The following is an 8013-nucleotide window of genomic DNA, read 5'->3' on the forward strand; positions in this document are numbered from 1 at the left end:
TCCAACCATAGTCAAATAGGGATGGCAACGGGTAAGGTATGGGTAGAGTATGCCAAAACCCTTACCCGTACCCGTAACCCCTACCCCATACCCGTACCCTTACCCGTACCCTTCAGGTTAAAAAAAATCATACCCTTACCCTTACCCGCAGGGTACCTTCTTACCCGTTGTTCAAATTATCCAATTAAATTTAAATAATAATAAAAATAAATTAATTGTACATTATATTACAATCTTTAAAACACATGTCCATAAATTCAAAATTTCAAGTTGATATATATTTGTTTATCTTAAATTATATAATCACATAAAAATAACGTCTATATAGGACTCAATGGTAACTCTACCTTTTGTTTTGTTCATGTTTAACCATCTTGATTTTTGTTTAAAATTTTTTCATATATCTACTATTTATATTTTATATAGCTTCAAATTTTATAAATATCTAGTAAGATTTTGAATATAAAAAACATTATAAGTAATTCTCATAAGTTATATCCAATTGATTTTTTATTAGTATCTTATTTTTCAAGATGTTCTTATAATTTATAGAATAAATTATTATAACATTATTTTTTATATTTTTATATTTTTTAATTTAATTATGATTCTTAATATATATCTACAATTCAATTTTGATAATATTATCAAATATAAATATAGAAATTAAATAAAATTTAAAATAATACATTAAGAGAAAATTTGAAGTTTTATTTTCAAATTAATCACCATGAAAATAGATATTGAGTAAATTGTGAGTAAATGTTTAGTTTAATAAAATATATATATATATAAATATATAAATATATATGAGAGGGTAAGGGTACGGGTACGGGTTTTACCCGTACCCTCTTCAACGGGTAAGGGTAAGGGCAAGGGTACGGGTAGGGTAGGGGCATACCCTTACCCGACTCGTACCCGTTCAAAAACTAACGGGTAATACCCTTACCTATACCCATACCCGGTCAAAGAGAGTAATACCCTCTTTGACCGGGTACGGGTACGGGTATACCCGTCGGGTAGGGTACAAATTGCCATCTCTATAGTCAAAACTTGAAATTGGGAGCTAATTGTTTTTTCTTGAGGCTTTGGCTCCAAACTTTTTGGTTATCCTTTGCTTGTGAATTTTTGAATTTTTGCATTGTCTGTGGGCTCCGTTATTCTAACCCACGTTTAATTAGGGTCGACCGGTTAAAAATGATGGATTAGAAATCAAATTTTATTTTTTTAGACTTCAAGGGATTGTGGGTTCATGACTTCTATTAGGAGCAAGCCCCTATGTTAATTACCCTAGACACTGTCACAAGAACCTTTGATTAAGAAAAAAAAAGTTGGGACAATCAATTTCATTCATTTTAATAAACATGAATTTGTAGAATTCATTGAAAACTACAAGGGGTTTGAAATTTAATCATCTTGACGCAACTTAGACTTATGTGCCTTAGTAAACAATGATTGTAGCATTTCATCTCCTTCCGACTATTTCTCCGAAAAACACGCCTTGACTTTTGTTGACTTTTGATCTTCGTCAAATTTTTAAATATGCATCTCCAAACATGACTTTAGAAATTTCATCATTTTGTGCTTGTCAAACTTTTGTAACTTACGAACTCTTCGACCATTTAACTTTTGATGCCTTGAGGGCTTTTGAGCTCATTTGTTGATTTATTTGAAACTTGTATCTTGGACATTTGAATTTGCTTATTAGATTTGATTTGGATTTCAAGTTGTGTAATCTCTATGTTGATGGACTACACAAACTTGATTTTACATGATTTGACTTTTTTTCACAAGCTTCGGCTTTCATACTTGTGAAACTTTTTGCAACTTATGAACTCTTCAACCCTTTAACTTTTGATGTCTTGAGGTTGTTGAGCTCATTTGTTGATTCATTTGAAACTTGTATCTTGGACATTTGAATTTGCATCTCGGATTTGATTTGGATTTTAAGTTGTGGAATATCTATGTTGATTAATCACAAACTTGATTTTACATGATTTTACTTTTCAAAAGTTTCGACTTTCATGCTTGTGAAACTTTTTGCAACTCTTGACATGTGAAAGTCTTTGTGTCTTTGACTTTTGATGTCTTGAGACTATTGAGCTCAATTGTCGATTCATTCGATCTTTTTCCTTTATAAAATCTTGACTTTCACATCTTGAATCTTGATTGCTTTGAATTTAAATTTCTTTTTTCTTTTTTCTTTTTTGAATGCTTTGATTGTGATTTCTGATAATTCTCAAGACATAATAATGAACTTAATTTTTTTATAACTCATATGAGTGCTAAGACCTCAAAGTAGGCTTTACAATTTCATAATTTTAATCCATGTCTATGACCTCAAAATAAGTTTTAGAATTTTTTTTTCCAACTCCCAATGAGCATTTATAACCTCAAAGTGAGTTTAAGAAAATTTCCCACTCCATTGAGCATCTAGGACCTCAAAGTGACAATTATAAATTCTCTCACTCTTAAGAGGGTTCACGACCTCAAAGTTCAGAAAATCCTCATCTCTAAAATTCTTCCATCACTCCTAAGAGTGTGTCTATGATCTCAAAGTGAGTTTACAAAAATTTCCCACTCCAATGAGCGTCTATGACCTTAAAGTGAGCATTATAAATTCTTTGACTTTTAAGAGAGTTCATGACTTCAAAATAAATTCAAAAGGTCTTCCAACCTGTAAAATTATGTAAATACCCCCAATAGCAAATGAGTTTCACAATTTTTTTTTATTTCATTCTCTTTTTTTAAAAACAAAAAGCAAATTCTTTTTCTCTTTTCTTTTTTTTTTTTCTGAGAAATCCCCTCTTTTTTCTTTTTTTTTCTTTCACTTAACAAACTTCTTAAGGCTTGCCTTGAAATTTGTGCTAGACTTGTAACCAAGCTCACGTCTTGCAAGTGATAAGTGTCTAAATGTACGTATTTTAGTGTATATATTTGATGTATTTAGCATGTATTTCTATAAGGATTTATGCCCGTTTTGTGCTTAATCGTGTGTTATTTGCTTTGCAGGGCACATAAATGCCATGGAGGACATGAAGATACAATTTGGGCGAAAAAAAGAAGAAAACCAAGTCACGATATTGTAGCGTATTCACTGTAGTAGATTACTGTAGATGCAGTACTGTAGCAAGATCACTGTAGCTGCCACTGTAGCACCTAGAGAGTTTTTGAGTCAGGATTTGATCTAGGCCATACGGCCTCAATGCTGCCCTAGATTAACCCCGGATGATCACTGTAGCCAGGGAAGAGGATAGTGTGCTTGAAGGCATACTGGCTCAATGAGGTGCTCATTGAGTTATTGAGCCAGTATGGATACTATTATGAGTGCTAGAGTGCACTTTTGCCTACCCCAAACGGCCTCAATGAGGTCCTTATTGAGCCAGTATACCACCAGTATGGAGGTCCTCATTGAGCCAGTATACCGCTAGTATGAAGGCCATTTTGGGGGGTTGTTGAGTCTATTTTGAGAGGCATACGGACTGCTTTGGAGGGAAGTATACTGGGGGTATATGAGGGCATTTAGAGGGCATTCTTGGGGGACTTTTGGACTTTTGGGTAGCCAACACTTTGGGGAAAAGAAGAGGAGAAACGAAAACATCATCTTGTTAGAGTTTGGCTTGAGGCTTGGAAGGGATCAAGAGCTTGAACTTCAAGGGGAGAGCTTCATCATCAAAGGAGGAGGAGCATTCGGCATTCTTTGGGCTAGAGGAAGCGTCATTTGACTGGCATTGTTCTTCTTCATCATCATTCGGACTAGGGAGTGCCATTTATACATCTATTACTTATTGTTGTTGAGTTTGTTATACTTGTTTGTATGATGGCACACTAGACCCCCAAGGCCACCGGATGTAGGTGAACCTTGAGGGGTTCATCATGTATTTTGGATGCTAAACCTTCATTTGGAATGTATTTGGGTTGATTTATATCTTGGCTCATTTTTCTTCATGTTTAGAACTATAAAATGGAGAGATCCTTAGTTCTTTATTGAGTTGTATGTGTAGATATGACCTACTCGCATGTACTAGATCTTTAATGAGCTAGAAGGGGTATTCTTGTATCGATATGCCGAGAGATTGGGTGTCGGTAACCCCTCCGATTCTTAAGGATACACTTAGAGCAAGTATGTCCTTATTGCAGGATTTCCTTACACTTAATGCGATCATAGGAGTGTACTTAAGGAGAGATCCTTATGGACATTCGTATGGGATTAAGGTTTAATCACTGAGAAATTGGGGTTGAACTATTCTTGAAATCCTTTGGTTTAAATCACCCTTGCTTCACTATTATCATGCATCCATATACCATGATGATCCCTCATGGGGATCCTCATCCCTAGGCCTATTTATCATCATCATTGCTCTTGTGATTTCTTGCTTGCCTTGGAATTGTTATACTTGTGATTTATTGGCATTATTGCATGTATTAGAGTGAAATACCATGTTTAAGTTATAAGGTTAGAAAGTAAATGATGGAGGAATAATAGGAGCTCCTTAGCCCCGTGGAATACGATCCTTGGGCTTTTTGCACAAGGTATTACTTGGCAACCCCGTATACTTGCGGGCACACAACTAGCAAGGCTAATGTTGGCCTGTGTAAAGGGGACATCACCATTGCCGGGCATCTTCATGATAATATTCTTCGCCTTCATCTTTAGATGTTCTAGAATGGAAACCTGATTGGGGACTATTACATATGAGGTGTTGTCCAGGGTTGTAGATCTAATACTGAGTCGGGCCATGCTTCTTAATGCCAATGCCGGTGATTTTCTCCGCATTTGTCAAGGGATGCGATGCAAGACGATATCATCGATGAAGGTGAAATCGTGGGCGAGATCCACTTGATCTTTACCACAGTTGTTGGTGATCGGCTTGTCCTAGAGAATATTGCGGTGAAAAGAGAAAGTGGGCCATGTTCGGCCGCCCCATGAACTATAGACGGTGAAGAAGCGGAGGCCGGTGATGAAGAGACCGTAGACCTGGTTGTAGGTGTGGGTTAAGAACAATGGCATTGAAGTCCTTCAATAGTCACCCTAGAATGAGAGTCAAGTGATTCTTGATCATCTCGTAGGCCTCACGGTGAGTAGAGCTGCTGGAGCTTATTCTCCTCTGATGAACAGTGATTGGCCTTGCCGGATTGGTGAGCCGGTTGACCTTGGGACAACGCTAGCGCAAGGGGTACACCGCCATCCATGAATTTTCTGGACAATCATTATGTATAGGATTTCCTCCAAAGCTCTTTTTCTCTTGTTGGCTTTCACCTCGGCGATCCTCCGATAGAGAACGAGGTCAGTGCCGGATGAGGACAAAGGGGATGCAACACAGATATAGGAAGAGAAAAGATCGGAGTTTTCTTTGGTATTTCATACATAATCTAAACCCAAAGAGATGATGAAATATGCATAGAAAAAGGCATGCTTGCATGCTTTGAAAAGAGTTTCTTCAAAAATGTGCATGCATGTATATTCAATGCAACAAGAACGTGCATGGGATATGGTTTGTAACCAAAAAGAAAATAGGAGGGATCCACCACTGTCCATGCATGCATGGTGTAAACATGATTTTAGAATTAACTTTCATGTAAAGAAATCTTTTTTTTTAATCTTTTCTAGCATAAGATATATACTTTTGCTATGGAGATAAATCTCAATACCTCGTTGGCAAACTTTGCCGGAATAAGCTTGAACCTCATCGTCTGGTAGTTCTCCGGCAAACCTCCTCTTCCAATCTTTCCTACCTCTCCTTTTTTTTGTTCTCTTTCTGCGTCTTCCCTTCTTTCTTCTTTTTTGTATCCCCAGGATCTTCCTCTTTTTTTGTTCGCAATATCTGGGATTTTTCATTCCAAAAACTTGAATTATTATTTTTTTCATCCTTATCTTACCCTGCAGGGTGTGTGTATATATATATATATATATTTAATTAATTTTTTCAGGATCATTATCCTCCAGAATAAAAATCAAATTCTTATTAAAACTCATATTTAATTAATTCTTTTAATCCGAGTAAGACTAAGATCGAACTTTTATTAAAATTAAAATTTCTTTATATATATATATAAACATTGCCATTTAGTTTTGGATTTAGTTTTGGTTTATGCGTCATTATTAAAAATATGAATTTCCATATAGTTGATTTTATGCTTGTGATATATACTTTTGTTTTGACCATATTGTTATATTTTACAATTATGTATACTAAAGTTATTATGCAAAAAATATATATATATATATATATATTGAATTCATCATATGTGGATGCAAGTCTTCACGGATAGAGAGAGAGAGAGAGAGAGAGAGAGAGAGAGAGTGAAAGTAAAAGAGAGTAAGTGAAGTGGGGGCATTTGATAAGCATCTAACGGGCCTGTGGGACAACATAGATTCAAAATCTATACATCTTTCTAGAAGATGTGGCCCCATATATATATATATATATATATATATAAAAGTGCATTTGATGATTTTTTTAATACAAAAATATTCAAGAATGGAAATATTTATAATAATTAAGTAGTAATGATGACAAACAAATTAATAATATATTAACTCTGCTAAAATTAATATTATCATAATAAGGGTAAAAGTGTGTTATGATAAAGTGTTTTTTTAAATTTTTAAATATTTTAATAACAATCTAAATATTTGTGCAAAACTTATATATGGCAATTAAAATAAAACAGAGGGAGTAATGTTTCACGTGCACTTTAATTTTTTTTTTTATATAAATATGATAAGCGCAATTAAGCCAAGGCTATGCCTATGAGCTAGAAATTGATTGTCCAAACCATATGCCCTTACCCAGTATGAGGAGATAAGGCTGTGAGCTCAAATCTACAACTGGGGACTCATTACCACCATTGCATCTAACGAGACTTGAACTTATGACACTCAGGACACTTGAAAGTTCTACACTTGTCTTTTTGCTGTGGGCCCAATGCCGTTGGGCAATGTCATTTAAATATTTTATTATAGTGAGTGAAAAAAATTATTTATAATTTTCGATAATAATTGTCTCATGCAACTTCTTCGCTCTTAAAGACCGCTTGGTCATTTTAATTTTTCCATAAATCAACAATTAAGAGTTGCGAAATTGTAAAAATTGGCTGACAATGGAGTTGCTAATTCTCAATTATCTCCATTTCTAGAATATTGGAAACAATATATATATACACACAAGTAAAATTCCCTTGCTTTGCTTTGGAGGTTTTCCAAGTTTGATGATTTTAAAATATGTATATTTATGTAGAATAAATATTGATGATAATTTTCATTTATATAAAGCAAAAAATACAAAAATAGTGTTTATTTTATCAAGTTCTGAAAACATTTTCATAGGAAGATGTTTTGTATGGCTCATATACAGAAGTAAATGAGCAGATGCGGGAACAGAATGGAGTGGAGTGACAACAATTGCCCTATTAGAGGAGAGTAGGTTTGATAGGTTGGGGGTGTGGGGGCGACGCCCCTGAGGTATGACACAAGCTAATTTGTATCTAATTAGGATTATGATTTGGTAATCTTGTAAATTGTATCCAGATAGAGAGATTTCGTTGGTAGGATGAAGTTTGTTAGAAAAATTCGATGTGGAAAGGTTCGATGGAACTAGGAATTTTTGGATTGTGGCAGTGGAGGTTAAAGGATTTGCTAGTGCAGCAAGAGATGTTGAGAGCATTGGAAGAGACGAAGCCTCAAGGTTTGGAAGACCATGTTTGAGTGGATTTATAAATAATAGTGGCGATACTTATTCGGTTATGTTTGGCGGATGATGTTATGTATCACATTATGGATCTCTCGTCTCTAGTGGAGGTTTGGAGGAAATTAGAAAGTCGATATATATCAAAGTTTCTGACAAATAAGTTGTATCTAAAGCAAAAACATGTACGACCTGAGGATGCAATAGAGTGCAGATTTGGTGCAACATATCAATTTCTGTCAATCACGCAGTAAGTGATTTGTAGAGGATTGAGGTTGGGATTGAATATGCAGACAAAGTTATGATTTTACTGTGTTCTTTACCA

General features: G+C 34.9%; 1 pseudogene; it reads right to left on the minus strand.

The window, feature by feature from the left end:
- Window positions 1-2827: 2827 nt before the first annotated feature.
- LOC120258736 lies at window positions 2828-5011 on the minus strand (annotated as a pseudogene).
- Window positions 5012-8013: the final 3002 nt, after the last annotated feature.

Source organism: Dioscorea cayenensis, chromosome 4, assembly GCF_009730915.1.
Source record: "Dioscorea cayenensis subsp. rotundata cultivar TDr96_F1 chromosome 4, TDr96_F1_v2_PseudoChromosome.rev07_lg8_w22 25.fasta, whole genome shotgun sequence".
NCBI lineage: Eukaryota > Viridiplantae > Streptophyta > Magnoliopsida > Dioscoreales > Dioscoreaceae > Dioscorea > Dioscorea cayenensis.